Source organism: Melospiza melodia, chromosome 2 (assembly GCF_035770615.1).
Source record: "Melospiza melodia melodia isolate bMelMel2 chromosome 2, bMelMel2.pri, whole genome shotgun sequence".
Lineage (NCBI taxonomy): Eukaryota > Metazoa > Chordata > Aves > Passeriformes > Passerellidae > Melospiza > Melospiza melodia.
In genome coordinates, this window is record NC_086195.1 from 124,927,420 (window position 1) to 124,947,029 (window position 19,610).

At 42.3% G+C, this 19,610-nt stretch overlaps 1 protein-coding gene across 2 annotated transcripts in view; it reads right to left on the minus strand.

Moving 5' to 3' along the window:
* EDAR (ectodysplasin A receptor) overlaps positions 1 to 19,395 on the minus strand; it is a 71,889-nt gene extending 52,494 nt beyond the window's left edge. For both annotated transcript variants that reach the window (XM_063150529.1, XM_063150528.1), the window contains exon 1: positions 19,204 to 19,395. The gene's annotated coding sequence lies outside the window, so the exon portion shown is untranslated. The remainder of the gene's footprint in view (positions 1 to 19,203) is intronic.
* Between the last annotated feature and the right edge of the window lie 215 nt (positions 19,396 to 19,610).

The following is a 19,610-nucleotide window of genomic DNA, read 5'->3' on the forward strand; positions in this document are numbered from 1 at the left end:
CGTTCAAACCACTGGCCCTGCTTGTGCTTTAACCTTGAGAGGGGTTAGATTTGGAGACCAGATGTCTCTTGTATATGATGGATAACTTTACACTGAAATACAAGAAATTTTTAGCCTTTTTTGCTTGCATATAATTAGGAAGCTTATGAGTCACAAAGTAAACAGAAATAAATGTGATGCAATCGGCATGTGCAATTCCATTATTTAATTTTGCAAACATTTCTTCAAACCAAACCTATCTATCTTCAGACATCAAGCATGGGTTAAATACAAGGACCCCCAGACACAAGGATACTGGGCTGCTCTCTCCTTGGGAAGGAGTAGTTGGGCTGTAGGCTGCTGGGGCACAGCAGCAGGGTGCTCAGCACTGCCCAGAACCCTTGCTCATAGTTGCCTCCAGGCTTCTAGACATGCAGTTTTTTGCTCCTGGAAATGGAGGCATTTGTCATCAGGTAGCACTTTTCATGGTACAGCTATGGTGCATTAGGTATCCATGGATTGTAAGTTCTTCATATGTCACCTTTCATGTGACACTTGCATCCACAATGAAAGGACAAAGATTAATTCTTCTTTCATTCTAAATGTGGTTTAGTACACATCAGATGGTGCCTCTCTTGGTTTTTGGGATCACACCACGATAGCTTGTTCCTCAAACAATGTTTGACATCAAACTTAACTGCAGATCACAGAGATGACAGAGATAATTTTGCTTTAGCAGTGTAAGGAGAGTTCAGATGGTAATGGGAATGATGCAGCTGCAGCTTTTTTTTTTTTTTTAGTCTAACAAAGTGCTAGCAGGATGCCACATGCATATGAAACAGGCAATCCCTGGCATAAGGATGTTGTGTGTCTGTTGTAAAGGCAAAGGCTGACGTTGCCTTGTGAATCCAAGTGACACACTTGGAGCCATCCACATTTTGATTTCAAGCCAGTGAAAACCAGACTTTCTTTTTGCTAGAGTTGCTGAAAGGTTGGTGAAGTGGGAGGCAGCTAGTGCCAAGGTAGAACTATGCATGTTTCTTGTCATATGTCTTCAAGTGATGCATTCCAGGGTTCTTCATTTAATCATCCAGAGATAAATAAGCTACTACTGATTAAAAACTAATTATGTGTTAAGCAGCCCAGCTAAAAGATAATCTGTGTTACAGAATTCCTAGTGGCAAAACATCCAGAATTTTTTACATGTAAAATCATGAAACTGTTATGATCCTTTTGAAGTTTTAACACACTCATGCATTTGCTTGAAAACTACTATGGAAGCAGTAAAAACTCTTGTTTGGATCTGATTCTTCAAGGTGCAATACAGGTATCTCTTCACTCAACTTCATGGGCTTGGTTGTCACAAGTCTGACATAGCTGATAATATTTTTGAACTATGTGTTTGACAATCAATGCAATATAAAAAAAAGATCTGTGGTTTTAGTATTGATTAGTCTCCTCACCAAAAATTACATTCCCAGTTAGAATACTGAAGAGGCTTAACAAAGACACTTTGAAGGGAAAGAAACCCCAACAATGCCTTTTTCTTTTGCTTCTCTAATTGCTGCAGATGTTGTGCAGTTACATCTATGAAAAGTTAAATATTATGTCTCTGTAACATTTTTGATCTTCATTAATTATAGCTCAGAAAACCTTACAAAAAGCAGCCTGCCTCTTTAATACAAATAAGATTAATTGCATGGGTGTTCAGAAAATGAGCCATCAGTAGTTAAACAAAAAATGTTTGTCTTTAAGCAGCCCTTGAATGATTTTTTTTTTTTTGAAACTGTTACAGGAAGTGAAGAGGCTGCCAAATTACTATGCCCGTGAGCCCCACTCTCATTATCAGCCTAAACGAATGCACACACCCCGTCACTTTCATCCTCTTCCAGGTCCAAGAAAAAGAAAAAAGGAGGCAAAAAAACCCAACCAACCTTCCACACAAAGAGGTGTCTCTGAAGTCTGGAATGCACCCTGGCTGTTTGAAGACAAGATTTATACCTGACACCCTCCTTTAAGCTCATTGTTGAGACTCGCCTGCGTTCAAATCAACCGCAGACTGGCTGCTGCAGGTACCTCATCTTACAACAACCACATCATCCAAGATAAATGCACCAGGAATTGCTATCGCTTTGAGGTGAAAAAAAACGGGTGGAGGGGAGCAGAAATCAAATTTCTGATGCAGGTAGTGGGTGGAGGAAAAGGCAGACGGGCATGAAGGAGTGTGTGAGGGTGTGACCAGGGAAGAAGCCGCGACAGCCGCCAGCCTGCGGCGTGGGGCGCAAGGATGAAATGGCTCTGGCTGCCTGTGTGGGCACCTGTGCTCTGGCCCAGCCTCTCCTTGCCTTTGGCAGCCAGGCTCTGGGACCAGGCATTGGGCGGGATCCTTGAGCCACCCCGGTGCCCGGGAAGCGGTAACCACTCCAGTGCTTGTGAAGGACTGGAAGGAGCCATTTGACTTGGTGGGAGACAGTGAGAAGGACTGCTGCCATCAATTCATGTCATTCCCATGTTTTCTGAGGCAAGCCTGATTTCTTCATTTTAGGATCCTGTCCCTAAGTAAGCTGTGGTTAGCTACTTTAATCCAGCTTCTTAAATTTCTCTGGAGGAAAAACCTTGGTAGTAAGGACTTAATTTTACACGGGATCTGTCTGGTGGGAGGCAAAGCCATAGGGCACTGAGTTAGGTGAAGCAAACAATAGGAGAGACAGAAGAGTGTGCTCAGGACAGTGTCAGGATGTAGAGAAATACAGCTGAACCTCCTGGAGCTCAGGCTGCTGAAACTCTAGCATTAGCAGGAGCTGAGCTAGTTGTTGAAGGCTTTGAAGCGATGCAGGCAGAAAACCTCTGTCATAATGAGAGAATAACACCTGGCAATTGGCAGAGATACTTGTTGCCTATATCATACTATTGCTCAAAGGCCCAATAAAAATTGGGGTGTAAGGATGCAATTTGTGGTGTAGAACCAGCTAAAAAGCACTTTCCATGGTGATGAATTACCATGTCATTTGGAATAATGCCCCATTAATCCAGGGCATTCAAAAATGGTTTTGAGGAGATAGTCTGAAATTAAATTGATAGAGAAAAGAAAGCAGAAAAGATGACAGCATGGGTAGTTAATGCAAAACTTTAAAGTTTAAAAAACCTGCCCTTCTGAAGCATTACATAATACCTATCTTGGATCCAGAGATCAGAAAGCAATAAAGGATTAGCAAAAAACTAAGGTTCCTACACAGGTTTGACCTGCTGTTGGGCAGGACCCATCAACATGTTCTGGATTTAACCCAACAGAAAGATCTTTGTTTGGTTTTCTCGTTCTCCTTTGTCAAGCAGTTGTCTCAGGGCTTTACAGGGCTTCTTCCAAAACTCATGGACTGACAGGGATGTTTGAGATCTGGGAAAAAGGAGCTGGCTTAATCCATTTCAGTTATAGAAAACTTTCTATATTTAGGATTTTAAATTATGTTTCATTAAGAATGCAAATTATGAGCATTTCTAGGACTCCAGGTACTTGCATGTCCCAGCTAGCACATAAGCCTCATGCCATTACAAATCTGAATAAGGCAGGCTAAGTTTGCAGCAGAATTAAAATAGAGCAAAAGGGAGGGAAGGAAGAAATCTTGAACAACACATTCAAGGTTTGCCAACTTGGGTGGGAGGAAAAACATCTACACTAGCACCAAACTGACACAACTGCATGTGAAGCTGCAGCATCAATCTCAGCTTGGCTACAGGTATCCTGTTACCATTTATAATTATTTTTTAGATTTTTTTTCTGTGAGCGGTTTGTAATTTTGTTTAGGTTTTTTTTTTCTCTTGGGGGGTGATATCTTCTACCTGGTGACAGCAAAAGATTCTCAGAGAAATTGGTTTCATCAACCTGTGACCAATGTATTTAAAAATGGAGCATGGCTCCGCTGCAGCAATCACGGGAAATGTTGCAGACACTTAGCCTGGAGCCTCCATAATTTGTGACACCAAGCTTCTGAGGAAATAGCATTCAGTATTTCATTGTGACATTTCAGCTCTTGACAGCGCTACAGAATGCTGCTTGAACCTAAAGTCAAATGCAATAAACTGTGCACAGCTTTGCCAAAAAAAGAAAAAAAACAAAACCAAAAACATGAGCAAAGCCAGTTCAGATTGCCATCACAGGGAGCCACAGGAGTGGGAAACAGAAATACCTGGCTCTAAGCAGCTGCTTCACTTCTGCCTGCCTATTAAAAATAATAGAATTTTCAAGAAACAGTTACAGGCACTATCAGGGCCTTCTGGCCTAAGCACAAAATCATAAAACCATTTAGGTTGAAAAAGAACTGCAAGATCATTGAGTCCAACTATTAACCCAGCACTGCCAAGTCCACGAACACGCAGAATCATTGCATTCTTCCTTCGCAAAAGGATCTTCAGCATCTCCCAAAACAAGAAAAGTTGATAAAGTATCTCACCAAGTGATAAAAGACCATCAGAAGATGCAAATATGAATATGGATGACAAACTGGTACATTAACTGAGATTGTTCACATAATTGTTTGTGATTAACTACTTGGCCAGGGTATAAATGTATTTTGTATTTGTACACAATGTGCATCTGTTGCTGATGTTGAACAGCTCTTACTGCAATAACATGCTAAAAAGGTTCCAGGAAACTTCTGTTGACTGGTAACCACTGGAACTTTTAAAATTTCTTCTGCGCCAATGAAAAATGGGAATACTTATTTATGTGTTTTATATATATATATATATGTATGTTATATGTACATATGTGTGCAGGGCTACATGGTAGATCCATAGACACGTTTTAGGCTCAAGACAGTTTTTCTGCAGCCTATGAAATTTTGTTTGTACTTTCTCCCCTCTTTGTGTTTCTGATCTAGTGATTTTACTGTTCTGAAAATGGAACTTCAAAGTTTGGTGTTCATAATGTTATTCAAGAAGAAGAGCACCAGCAATGAATTAGACAGCAAATGCCCTGGATTCACCAACAATTCCTTCTCCACCCCCAGAGAGATGCAATCTTTCTCTCTGTACTCCATGCATTTGCTGGTTTTGTCCCCATTCGGTCCTTTGCCTCTGATTACCTCAGTTTTTCCCTCACCACACGTGCTTTGTGGGGCCAATGACTCCTTTTTAATGCAGTGTGACTCCTCTGGCTGCCATTCCCCACTCCACTGTAGCTCGAGCAGCACCTCAGTGGAAAGCAGCAGGTACCCCTTCCCCCTGCCAGCACCCTGTGCTGTTCCCACAGCCACTGCTCATGTCCCTGCTGTTCTTCATACTTTTGGGAGCCCAAGCAGGATTTAAGCATCCTTTCCTACAACCCTCATGTTTGCTGCAACTCTGACTCTCTGTTCTACCTGCTCCCTTCATGTACCTGTTCTCCAGAGCCATTCAACTCCCCGCAGAAAGAAGGTGCTGGAAACCCCAGGCAAGTCACTCTCACCTGCTTGGTGCCAATGCTGCCAGGGCAATGTGGCACCATGTGTCATCAGCCTCTGCCTGCAAAGGGGTGGGCAATGTCAAGATCATCTTGCAAATTGAAATACAGCAGCAGTCATGTTTATGATTTGAGAGGGCTGCGAGAAGAGCCTCTTCCTGCCTCCTGGCACACCTGTTTCTCTCCAAGAGCTGAGGACAGCCTGCCCGATTCAGAGTCCCTTGGAGTCCCCCAGGCCCTGGTCTGGGGCAGCTCTTAGAAGATGGCTTTGTCTGACTAAATGTGTTGCTCTGTGTAAGCAGTGGTAAAGTCATATTTGTAGTGGTAGCAATGTATTCTATAGCAAAGCCCCATAGTGGAAAATTATTTATTTCCATGACTATTTGCTTGAAATAAAAAAAGGGTTATAGAAACATAATTTCTAGAAGATAAAACTATCAAGTGCACAACAGCAGCTGAAGAACTACATTTCTTTTACAGCTTGTCTGAAGTGTCACCTTGCAGGGACCTGAGGGCATGTTAAAGTGAAGAGCTTTAAGACAGCGAACAACGAAAACTAATTCTTCTCCAAAAAAGGCAAACAGGAAACTTGTTTAAAGGACAAAGCTTTCGGTGCATAGCAAGTGCTTGTGTTCACATGTGTGCTCAGGTTGCGTTCAGAGTCTGTTTTTTTGGCTCTCTTGGCTCAGTCTCCAAAAGACATCTACAAAAACTCATGTATGTGTGTAAGTGCCAAATGTGTACACAGCATCTCAGTCACTTTGACAGCAAGCGACAGTTAATTCAAACCATGCATTGCAGGGAGCTCATCCTTTCATGATAAATGGTGGTATTGATAGATGAGTTATTTTTACATTGAGCTTAATTATAGCAAATCTCAGCCCACAAGTGTGCAGCAGAAAGGGTAGCATTTTCCTTTGTTACTAATAAGCTGTGTTGTTTTTCTTCTGCATTATTCACATGTAATTAAAAGTGACCCAAACCCACGTAAATTATATGCCAATTAAAACCCTTTCATCTTTGTTGTCGTGACATGACATACTGGATATACAAATCTGTTAAAAAACCCCAAAACTAAAAATATAACTAACAAAAACCCTGCCATAAGACCACCCCATCTCTTAGCACCTCATGGTGATGTAAGTTGAAAGCCTCAAGGAAACAATTATTGAGTTTGCTTGTCTGCATGGAATCAGTTCTGTACATTTTTCTTGCCCAGACTGTTACATACATAAAGCTCCTCACCTGAAACCCTGATGTCCTGTTTATTTCTCACACATGTATTCTTCTTGTAGAAAGAACCCAAAGGTGTATACAGAGATACAAATTTGTTCCCCCTAATTTATGTGCCCAATAAAGCAAACTTCTCCAAAAGGGAGTAACTTCAATTTTTAAAACATAAAGATAGAATTGTGCTGTTCCTGCTCTCAAAGCAGCATCAGCAGCTGGCTGAGGCCAGCATGCCTACTAACAGAAAGGTATATTAGCTCAGTCAGCAGTTTCTCAAATAAAAACAATTAGTTTACAATACAAATGTCAGTCTTCAGAAAATGCTAGAACATTTAAACTTCAAAGCCACTCAGAAGTCTGGAAATACAAACCTAAGATGACCACCTTGATACCACCTATCACCCCTTCACTGAAGTCTGCCCTGCAACATCTTTCTCCTAAACCTCTGCTGTGTTCTCTGCTTGCACTCTGAATAATTGTTCTTTAACAGATTAAAATGTATTCCTATAACTTTAATAAGGACTAAAGGCTTGATTACAGGGTATGGTTAGCTCATTTCAGAGGAGTATATCGTTCCCACAGATCAATTTATTGGTGCAGGTGTATGACACACTTTGAGTAAAATGGGATGACATCAAATACTCCCTTTGTTTAATTTGGATCAGGGAGCTGAATTTCCAACACCTGCATCTCAAGAGAGTGCCAAAGCTATGGGGTTATTGGATATTTGCAGCAGGGCTACTTTGTGGTTTTGTTTTTTTTTTTTTAACTGGGTGTATTTACCCAAACTTTAAGTGGATTCCAAAGCAAATGGGCTTATTGTGGCCATGAAGCAATTTCCCACACACTTCCACAGCTTAAATGTGCACCCCCAGCCCCTTTCCCCTGGGCACCCCAGAGGTTTTATGGTGCACTACAACATGTGACAAGGGTGCCTCGTGAGCCACTGACAAATGCACAAATGCAAGGTCTTTGCAAATGTCCCAGTGAGAAGAGCTTCATCTGGAGCTGGTTACTGGCCACAAGACACTGAAAATCAGAAATCATTCTTCATGCTTGCTAGTGTTTGTGGAGCTATTTGCCTCTTAGCTGTCTTTGACTTTAACTAGCCTGGACTAATGTCCAGCATTTTTCCCAGGAAAGTTTCCTACTTCACTGGGGATGAGGCGAGATTCACAGCAGGAACAGTGCCATAATGGACTCAGTGCTGCACAGCAGACACAGAAGGTGGCAGCATCCTCGCTACAGCTAGAGTCTGGGAAGAGACACCTCAAAACAGAAATCTTAAAAATGCCTTGGCCATGACCCTGGCAGGGCTTAGAAACCTGACAAGGCTTGGCCATACAGTCCTCCAGACTCACCCCAAATTCCAGCCTATGGAACATTTCCTACCACTGCTTCATATCTTTGCACTTAATACCCTCATCATCTACAGGGCAACACAAGGCCAAACATCTCCACCTGCCAGCATCCTCCTTTGTTTGAACACAGTTTTGTAAATCTTCCCTGTGAGTGCTTGGAGCCGGCTGGGTGGGCTCCATAGGGAGGGAGCTGTTCAGAGCCCCTGGCCACGCAGCGTGGCTACGCAGGCTCTCTTGGGTTTGTCCAGCTCCCTCCTCTTGCAGCTTTTCTGTTTTGCATGAGACAGTTTTTGTCTCTTTTTCACTCACTCACATGACTTCCAAACCTAGTGACTGGGGCACCACCTGGGTCAGGGTTTGGAAACTGGGCTACAGTTCTTACTCCGAGCTAAATTTAGATATATTATTACCCAGAGCCTACATCTCCACACACTTTGGCAGGTGTGTATGGACACCCTAGCCACCATGTGGCAGCATTATTTTTCTTTTGCTCTCCAAACTGTCACTTGTGCCTAGGAAAATTTTACAGTTTTGAAAGCAAAAGGAATAGACAGGCAGACACCCCTTTTGGAATGCAGAAGAGCTGGGGCTGGGGACACTGCTGTGAGTAAAACAGCTAAAGTCTCTACAGGCTGAGAGACACGTTGAGTCCACCTGAGCTCCCTGAGCGTGTAACAGTGTGACCATGCTCACTGGGAGGACTTGAAGTGTGGCATGTGGGTCTGTTCACCGAGCACAGGCCAAGCCAGGTAAAGCATGTCCAGAAGCACACGTTCAGGCATGCAAGGAACTCACTGGATGCAAACGTGGGCGTTGAGGTATGTAGGCACCTCTGCAGTGAAGAGGAGGCAAGCAAGATTTCTCAGTATCTAAGTTTCAGACTTAGCATGTGAAGTGACTTGTCTGCTAGGCATCCAAGTTCCTCCTTGGGATTAAGTCCTTGAAGATGATCTAACAGAAAGTGTCTGCTTCTCACTTCAGAGTGCTGCTGAATCAAAGACTCTGAGAGTGCCTGTTATTCTGTGCACTTTTCACACACCCAGCACTAATTGCTCTTCTGTGATAAAGGAAAAGTGTTTTATCTATATATACAAAAAAGCATAAAAACTCCAGATGAAAAATATTGCAGAGTTGAGCAGAATTGTTTATGAGTTTGCATGTGTTCTGTGAAAGTCAACATACCTATGAAGATAATAAAGGTCTGTGTGCACCTCTTGTTAGATTAATCCATCTAGAATTAGTAATGGTAGGGAAAATACTGCAGAGAGCAGCTTCTGCATGTATTTCTGGGAAATGAGCTGTTAGCAATGTCTTTGCACTTGGCTTTGCAATGGGAAAAGCAGATGTCTTTCACTCATTTTGATTAAACTCATACAGTTTCAGCAGCTTGTGCAGGAATTGCACCTTTAAATTTTAATCAATTTCTGACATAGGCACAGGCAACAGCATATAAAAGTACATCAACATTTTGTTAAAATAAATGGCAAAACCACTGACAACATCAGGACTGAGGCAGCATCTCAAGTCTTCCCACTCAAATCTTTATGCCAAACTGTTTTAAAATGGCACGAACAGAAAGTTCTGAAGAAACAAAACAAATCCAGACATCATGCTTTCGTCTCATTTTCTTTCCTTCTGCATTTTAGAACTCCAGAAAAAAGGCATGCATACAGAAATTTTTTTTTACTTTAGCTGCTAAACGCATGTATCATTCCACTGCTTTTGTCTTATTTTTGTCACATATATTTTAAGAAATAATTTTATGATGCTTCTTATGGGCATCTCTGAAATTCTCTAGGGAGACTTGCATAATTAGCAAGATCTTACTGAATTAATAAGCCAGAGCACTTTTGTAAAGGCATTAAAATAATGCCAAGGCTGTGCTGTGGATGTTGAGCTCAACTACAGTGTTTTGTTGAAAGCAAGCACTCCCTTCCAAAGCAGCCAGTGGCTCTATCAGCTGTAAGCCCATCAGTTTGCAGTCACAGACTCTTGCAGTGATGCCATACAAAGCCTTTCGAGCCGCTACAAACCACAACAAGTTCAAAACCTGACTCATGTCTAGAACTTCGACTCCCTCTCTGTTGCTGCCTTAGTCACTGCCAGCAGCCCTGCATGCATCTGCTGATCCTGCGGTGTCCTCAGCACCGTTCCCTCCTGTGGGAAAGCCCTGGTTAGTCAGACTCGCAGCGAGGCAGGGTATTGTTAGATTTCTCTTACCATTGTGCTGCTTTGTTCTTCCTGCATTCTCATCTTAATGACGGTGCGAGCTGTTGGCCTTCCACACTTTCTTTGTGCCTATGTAAATTCAGTGTTTGATGCAGAAGAGGCGGAGACAATTTCTAAGTCAAGGGGCAGGTGTGAGTGAAAGGAGCAACCCAACAGCCAAACTATTTGAAAAAGAAACCTTTAATGTCTCATCAGCTCAGCGCTAAAAAAAAAAAAAAAGCCTTCATAACTTGCCTCGAAAACTGGAAAAACAGGGTGTCTAGCTATAATTTAAGACATTAATAACTGCAAGATATTGCAGTTCCCTACACATTTTGACTTTTGCATGGTGAAATGCTAACTTAGAACTAGGTCTGATTATAAAAATGTGAAACACGGTCAGTGACAAAGAAATTAAAGACAGGTTTAGCCCAGGCTAAATTTTAGAACACACCTGAAAAAACTGTTCTTTCCCTTTCTTAAATGGACATTCTGACAAGGATATTTGCAATGTAACAACTTTACAGGACTGACCATAGTCTTCAGAGGTATTTAGTGCAGCCTTGGGATGTGACACCTCAATTAACAAAAAAAGTTTCAGCAAAAATATTTTTTACCTGCAAGCAGTGAGTATACAGTTTTCCAGTCTGGGAGTCCCCTTTCTAGCACAGAAATCACAGTAAAGCAAGAACGAACACATCCTGTCAGATGGGAACAGAGGACAGTACAAGCTGTCTAAACCTCCACGATTTATTTTTATTTCCCTGGTCTAGAAAAGGCTTTCAGGCCTGGAGTTAAAGCTTAAGAGCATGAATAGCTTGCTTGCCTTTTGTGGGACAATGTGACTATTTGAAGTTTTGTGTGTGCTTATAAGCTCCACCATTGTAAGTTACGATTTACAGAAAACAGGCACATAAAGTTTCCTCACCACAAGCATCTTTACAGTCATCATGGAAATCTCAACAAGAAACCCAAAGTCAAATTTCTTATTGGATTTATTCCTTCTGCTGAAATAATAATTTTTTTCCATGGCTGACTCATCTAGAAAATTTTTATGAAGTTAGTAGCAAATGCTCTTTGCCCCTTCAAAGCTATCACATAAAGATAACAGTGTTTTCTTTTAATCTTTTTTTTCATTACTGAATATTATGCTTACAACAGTCCTGCTTTGCTACAGATGGTTTCCTGTTGTTTCTGCCAAATGTGAAATAGCTATAAAACTTGAAAAGGTTCTGATGCTGTCACTGCATGAAAAATTATATCTACAAGGGAAAATTAAATATGAGCCTTTGCCTTTAATTTCTTTAATCTTACTTAGTAAGTGAACTTTTTTACTCCCACCCCCAACTCAAAGCTTCCGATAACATGACCTGAAGGGAAAAACACAGCTATGTATTTTAGTCAGGTATAAAGCCTTCATTAACAAAAACAAAAAAAGAGGAAGGGGAAGTAGATAATTCTCATGTCCAGACCAACCAAACAGCCACCAACTCCAGCTGACAAGAGCAGTGCCTTTGGCTCAGTTTCATAAAATACATAAAGTCATTTCTGTTAGAAGACTGTGAAGTTCCTGTTTTCAGAGCTATAATAAGGAAATCTGTCACCTGAGCAGACAAATTACTAGAAAATGGCTTGTGCAATCCCAAGGGGAAAGAGCCTTTGCTCCTTGCATGGGCAAACCTCAGTGAACTCAATGACAACTTTACTTGAACACAAGAGTATTAAGAAAGACTTCAAAGAGAAATTGAATTTTATACGTATGATGAAGAAAACTCGTGATGCTCTGATGCTCTCTATAGGCATAGTTCAGTGTTAAATGGGCAAAGGGCTAGGAAAAAGGTATTTTACCAGCAAAGTAACTTACTAAGGCACATAACTTATGAGGGGAGCATCAATGAACAAGTGAGTTTCACAGCTCTCAAATTTCTGTCAGTGTTTGACTGGCACCACATCAACAGACTCATTTTCTGGTAAAAGAAATTCAGGGAGCATTTAACCACATCCTTCTACCAACAAGGTAAGACTGTGCTCAGTGCCATGGATCTGCCTCTACAGGCACTGGGGGTAGAGACAGAGTAAATATGAGAAATTGCTTTGTCATTTTGAGTCTATTTGTCTGCTGCTGTACATAGAAGGTCTGATATCTTTGAGCTCTGCAGCACAAGAAGCAAGTGTTCTATGTTACACCGGAGATTTGGCAAGCACCCATTTCTGCAGGAAAAAAAGGCATTTAATTGTAATCTCACCGAACCAAGACATTAGACCTCAACTTCCCAGCTGCTCAGATCCCTACTAGGGATCATTCTAGGGTTTGGATCTGATACTCATTTGCTATAAAAGGAGTTTCACACTTGGTTGGAAAGTGAAGTTGGTGGAGTTTTAAAAAAATCTGTGGTGCCTTTCCCCGCTGTGGAGGCTGCAATTTAAAAGTGGAGGTAGAGGTGACATTGTGGGCAGGAGTGAGTGGAAAATATGTACACTCATCAAGCTGCAAGCAGATGTCTCATCTACATGTGGACGTGCCTCTCCCATGTGCTGTACCCCCAAGGGCACCACTCACTGCCTCCTCAAAGCTGCTCCTGGTGTTTCCCCATGCATAGATATTTGCAGCAGAGGTACCCATTTGTTTGTTTAGTCTGACTTCCACCAAAGCTAAATTAGAAACAGCTTATGCAAGCTCTGGGAGACCGGCACTATACTGGGCACACTCCTGTAGTTCAGCCCAGCTGTGGCTCCTTGGTCCTTGTGAAGATACCCAGGTCTGGGAGAGCAGGGGTGCAAGGCACCTGTAAGGCTGATATGCTGGACCTGCTGCTTTCTCTGAGACACCCTGCCTGGTGCCTGATTTTGTTGTCTGTGAAGACCACTGACTGATCACTTGAGCCAGGAAAGCACTCACAGACAAGCACCCTTTATTTCTCTTTTGCAGTGTAGCCTGTGCACATGGGGATCTTGCAAGAAAATCAGAAATTGACCGGCAGGTTGGATATCTGCTGACATGACAGGGTCTCCTGTTGGCTTTATTGGCAAGTATATTGAGTCCCTTTCCATTAATTTTATCAGGTTGGGGGTTTTTTGGTTGGTTTTTTTAATTTATTACCATTATATAATTTGGTCACCAGCTGAATCATTTGCACCTTTCACATCCAGTTAAATACGACAAAGTGCTAGTAATGGATTTTTCTCACAACTGGTTAGAAACCATGATAAAAAACATAACCCTACCACATCAGAGATGTTCTTTATATACCATAAAATATTTGCATTTAGGTTTCCTTGTTGCTAGCCAGTGCCATCTGTTATCTGTTTTGGTCTGCTTATAAGAACTGGCAATTTTTGAAAATTGAAAGCAAGACAAGAACAATGGCTTTTTCCTTTGTATTTTATTCCCCAAAGAAACCAACTGGATCTACACATGCACAGAAAATATACCCCTCCAACTGGCAATATATTAGCACATGCTTTTTCTGTATGGAAAATTTAAAGAGACAAGACTCATCACAGGGAAGTATTTGAATTTAATGAAATAAATCTGTGCCCCACAATGCCTGGATACTCAGTTTTACTTTTGTCTCTCTTGGAGGGTGTTGACACTCAGACTTGGTGATGGAATAAATGGTGACAGCTGAGATAGTTACTGCCCTCAGCTGTGAGCTCTGTCCCTCTCTTGGAAATTATTACCCTCCTGCAGCTGGCAAAACTGGATGCTTCGTGAAACCAGCTTCAGACTGCCAGACTTCACGCCAGCCCATAAACTCCCGTGGCTTGGAGGTGAGCCCAGGAGCCATCGAGCCATGCCTGCTGTGCAGGTGGTAAACGCTCAGACAGAAAGGGGGTGGCCAGTTGAAGGTGCTGCTGCTTCACTTGGCCCCTGTCACGTACCACTGTATGGGTGGCAGCCCACAGATCATTCTTTCCTATGTTTGTAAGTACAAATGTGCCTAACTCAGGGGACACATTGTCACAGCTGCCCACCGAGAGAAGAAACGGCAAAATCCCGAGTGACAAAAACAGAACTTGTCCCCAGCCTTTCTGGTTTTTGTGGACTCCAATAGGAAGAAAAATGTTACTTAAGGATGGTAATTTCAAGTTTTGCTTTGTTATAAGAGGTAAATTGAAGTCCTTGATGTTTGAGGATGTCGTCAGTTTCATAGTTTGGAACTATGCAGGCTATAAACCAGCACCAGGTATTTTAATAGACTCTCTCTATTTTAGCCTTTGATATCATCTGTTCCTCATATTTTTGCAGTCCCAGTATTTCTCTTCCAAGATGTGTGATAGCTATATACAGGGTCTTTTAGTCTTCTTCTTTTCAGTGACAGAAACCAAGTTCTAAAAAGTCTCAATTTATCAGCAATTACTGTACAGATCTTTTTCCCTCCCTGGTCCTTCTTCCAAGAAGTAGAGTGTGTATAGAGTTCCCAAAGAAAAATGGAACACGTCCTAGGAATGCATCCTTCTAGCCTGGATAATTACAAATATCTAATCCTGAACTAATAAAATGGTTCTTGCTTCAAATGAAACGCAAAATTCTGACAATCTGCAAATAATTGTGTGCTGCTTAACTGGCACTTCAGTAGTTTTTGTTTGTGATATATCCAGAGGAAGAGATGGATGCACTGTCAGAATTAAAGCTCTCTCATTATTTGTCCATATGTTTCTGCTTTGGTCCCCAGGCTGTTATGTTGCTGTACAGAGGATAAGGCCTAGTCTTCATATGCATGTGGAGTAGGGAAAAAGTGAATTATTCCTGGGCTCCTTCTTACTCAAGAGCTGTGTTGGACTTGGATGCAGCTAAGTTTTTGCAGCACCATAACATTCCTGGCTGCAAAGCCCAAAGAACCAGAGGCTCATTGAGATGATCTTCAGGGAATGTGCATTCATCAGCACTTGCACAGCAGAGACAAAGACAGAAAAAACTGGAAGTAATGGATTTTTCTATGCCCGGCTCCAGTAAGGAGCAGGTATCTCACTGAGGATTGGTTGGGAAGAGCTGGATGCTGAAGGGTAGAAACTAGATTGATCTTGAAGATCAAAAGGGTCTCTCAGTCCATCAACATTCAGGATGCTGCAAATATAATCAAATTAAGTTTTCTTAACTCTTTTGCTTTTTCCCCCAATTCACCCATAGCCTTTGATTGTATCAAAGTAACATTCTCAAAACACAGTATACCATGCACATTTTATTATCAGAGCAGGACCCTGGATAGTCAGGCCATTGAGACCCTCGTAGCTTCCTATGCACAACAAGTAAAGCAAAGATCAGCTGAGATACCACCAGCTGCTGGAGAGGTTGCTTGTGGGACAGGGAATGGGACAACATCAGCCTCCTCAAAAAGTCTTTCTGCTATAAAACTTATACAGCTCTGGCAGTCCCTTCTGCTGCATAAACTCTTACCAGCCATCTCCTCCCAAAAAGCAAACAGGAAAAATTTAAGGCACCAAATAAAAAAAAAAATCTCAGCTCTGCAAAACAGAGTCTAAAAAAGAATGCCAGAAATTCTGTGAAATCCACCAGGGACTTAGCTATTGATTTTGCACTGCAGATGGTCAGACATTATGGTAATGTGGCAATGTAAAACCTGTTGCTAGATTCATGGTGAGTGATTCAGTTCAAGCATTGTGGCTTAACTTCACAGAATGACACTTCTGACATTTCAAAACTAGCACTTGCTTGCGTCAGATCAGGAGGATGTGGCTCTGACTCCATCTCCACAGAGATTTGAAAATCCACTGGCAAAGCTTTAACTTCTTCATAAGACAATAGCAGATAATGCTTTTAAAGTCATTTTTGTTTATCTTTTTTTCTTTTGTTTCTAATGGACTCCTTCTGAATTTGGAAATAACGTCCTCTCTACTTTTGTTCTGATTTCCCCAGTGGAAAGAAACTGAAAAAGCCGATCTACGTCAAGTCAGAAGAAATGTGTGCAAAGTTAATATAATTCAGGAAACAGTGTTTGATCACTGAATGTAGCCAAAGAGCCAGCAAGAGCTGAGCACACCACCCTTGTGGCAGTTTTGCCATTGACTGCATCGGCCCAGAATCTTATCCATTTGTAATAGAATTGGATGAGTGATAAATCAAAGGAACAGCAAGTTACTTGGCCTCCAAATAATATTTGTATGTTCTAGTCTTCGCTGTATGAAGGTTCTTAGTTTTCTGGGACAAGTATAGTTGAACACTTGGTCCATAAAGTGACCATTGGCAGAGGTCAGTTACATTTGCTAAGATGGATAGTTTTGCACATCACAATTCTGTCGTTGTTCAGTAATAATCTAATTCTTTACAGGGACTTACCTTCTTGGAATATACATGGCAAGAAAGTGTCTCTGTTTTTGCAAATACCTCTCTGACCTATTGATACACCAGCCAAAACTTTTCTACATGTTAGAAAGAAGGGTTTTCTGCAACAAAAGCTGCTACTTCAGGACCTGTTGAGTAAAAACGGGTACCTGTTACCTTCTATTGCATCATAAAATATATACTGGGTCTTGAGAGCCAGGAGGGTACCAGAAGGCACTAAAGGCCTGGTTTCATAATAATCAGAAGGAGAAATTAGAAACATTTTACAGGACTGAATGGAAAGGCTGGTCTGCACTCAGCTTCACACCAATGACTCATGTAGGGTGGGGCCATGCTGGCACCTCTCTGGTTATTCTGCTATAGGCAGTAGTTCACATTGCAATTTATCTACCTTTTAGCTGTAAAGAGAAGTAGCACAGATATGATCTGAGACCCAGTTGCATCCTAGCATGGTTAAAGGAAACAGCTCTGTGGATGATATTGGAGGGGAATTCCTCCATTGATGACAACATGAGAAAAACATTATCTTAATATTAATCTGATCTTCAAAAGCTTATGCTGCTATTTCTTGAAAACTGAGACTTGGATCATTTATGTAACACAGCTATATGGGTTCGGCTAGAAACTTTAGACTCCATTAAAATATTTCAGTCCTTCAAGAAATGCCACCTTCACACGTAAAGTTAAAATGTTCCACGTGAAGTAATTTTAAGAGGAATTCTTAAAAATGCTATGGTAAAATTGCGTTCAGTTCAACATTTTCAGTGAGATGATTTCCATGGCACACAATTCAGTATGATGCCTTGAAAATGGCCATCTCACGATCCTATGTGAAAAATTAAAGCATCACATGTTTTTCATCTAGCTGCAATAGAGAAAAATCAGTCTATTTATGCCAGTGGTTTTCTGCAAAAGCTATCTATGTACTACAAAAAAAAAAAAAAAAAAGCCTGCTGGCTTTTTCTGGGCGCATTCTCATCTGAGCTCTTTCTTGTGGTCAGACTACATTATTGCAAACAGAACACAGCTACGCTGTGCCCTACCAACCAAACGAGCTGGGCTAAGCTCTGGTAACAGTTTCACCATTGTCAATGATCTCCAGTGAAAATGGGTTCACAGGAGGTTACCTGACGGTGGAATTGTTCCCACTGAGTAGTGTGGAGCCAACTTGCTGCTGCTGAATATATTTCCTTTATTTGACAGTTCTTGTGTTTTTCAATTTATCAATTAATTTCTTATTAGTACTGGTCTTCAATAGAGGATACCCAAACTTTCTTTCTTTTCACTTTGTACAACTTAGGCATTTCTGAGTGAGAAGAACAAAGAACTGAGTAATCCTGATAATAGTCATTGGGTTTGACCCTGCTTTGCAGTCACATAATTTCCTTTTAAAACTTGCAATCTCACACGATTTTTCCCATAGAGCTGCCAGAGATTTCCACCATTTGCCCAAAACATTTCAAGACCTATAATTCGAAACTGCAGCACACGACATTAACTCCCACCTCTGCTGTAGAGGAGCGGCAGCATGGCCATTGGCCTTGTCTACTCAATGAGAAACAGCCAAAATTGTGAAAGATTTCCTTGTACTTTGAGGCATGTAGGGAGGTTTGGCGTGGTACCCCAAGGAGGTGCTGGTCACTAAGCACCTTGGCATTGTTGTGCTATCTCACTCCATGTGGGACAGATCCTAAGTGCCATCAATTGCCCTTTCATATAATATCTAAAGCTTCACTAGCTATAAAAATGAAAACACCTTTTCTCTTAGGCATACCAGCGTCTAGCTGCACTTTCACTAATACAGAGTATCAGTGCTCTAGCTGTGGCAGCAGCAGCAGCTAAAACCACCCAGCTCAGTACAAATGACAATCTTTCAGAGTCTGCAAGGTTCACAGAGACCACTTCACCATTGGAGCAGGTTCTGCAGTCCCAGAGGAGTTCTCTGCTCCCCCAGGCATGGCTGGGCATTTCAAAGCTACTTTGACACCACATATGGCTGCAGAGTCCTGTGCCTGGAGCAGGTATGCCACACCACTCTGCCCAGGTACTTCTCAGTGTGGGCAGCAGCCTGCTTTCCTCTCTGGACCTCACTCTCACAGTACCCTTTCACAGTGAGATTGTGGAAGGAGGGAAAATCAAAATCAGAATGATATGAGCACATATTCACATGTGTATGCAGTCAGCCACAACATTATCAGTACGGCGATATTTTACAGCAGTGGTTGGGACTTCAAAAGTATAGTAACAGCGTAAAAAATATATGCAAATGAGTTTGCAATGTTAAAACAAAACTCGAAAGAGCAATTCCACTATTTTCTGGAGAAATTTATACTTGTATTAAAATAAAAAACACACTAGATCCTCTAGAGTATAGAAACCAGTCAGAACATCAGTACTTCTAATAATAAAAAAGTCTACCACGCATTCTGTGTGAAGAAACTAACTTCTAACCAAAGGTACTGCCAGGAACTGCAGCTGCTTCCTAGAATTCACAGAAAAAAGCAGTTCTTTAGTCCTGTGCTAGCAGCAGAGAAACTCTCTCAGAAGACCTCTTTCAAACGAAGCTTAAACCCAACACGATATCCAGCCACAGCCCTCAGTGACATCCCCGTGACAGTGTGGATCCTGTACAGAGGCACGCTGGCTCTGGGGAGAGGCAGCCGACGAACTCGACGGGAGCCTACCTTGCACAGATGGGCTCACGGCCTCCGAAGCCCGGAGAAGGGCCGCTCCGGCGGGCACACAGAGCGGGATGCCCGCAGCTGCTCCGGCGGGCACAGAGAGCGGGATGCCCGCAGCCACTCCGGCGGGCACACAGAGCGGGATGCCCGGAGTTGCTCTGGCGGGCACACAGACTGGGATGCCCGCAGCTGCTCCGGCGGGCACACAGAGCGGGATGCTCGGAGTTGCTCTGGCGGGCACACAGACTGGGATGCCCGCAGCCGCTCCGGCGGGCACACAGAGTGGGATGCTCGGAGTTGCTCTGGCGGGCACACAGACTGGGATGCCCGCAGCCGCTCCGGCAGGCACAGGGCGCGGGGTCCCGCTCGCTCGGGCTGTCACGGGTGCCAGCGCGCGTCTCCTCCGCTCG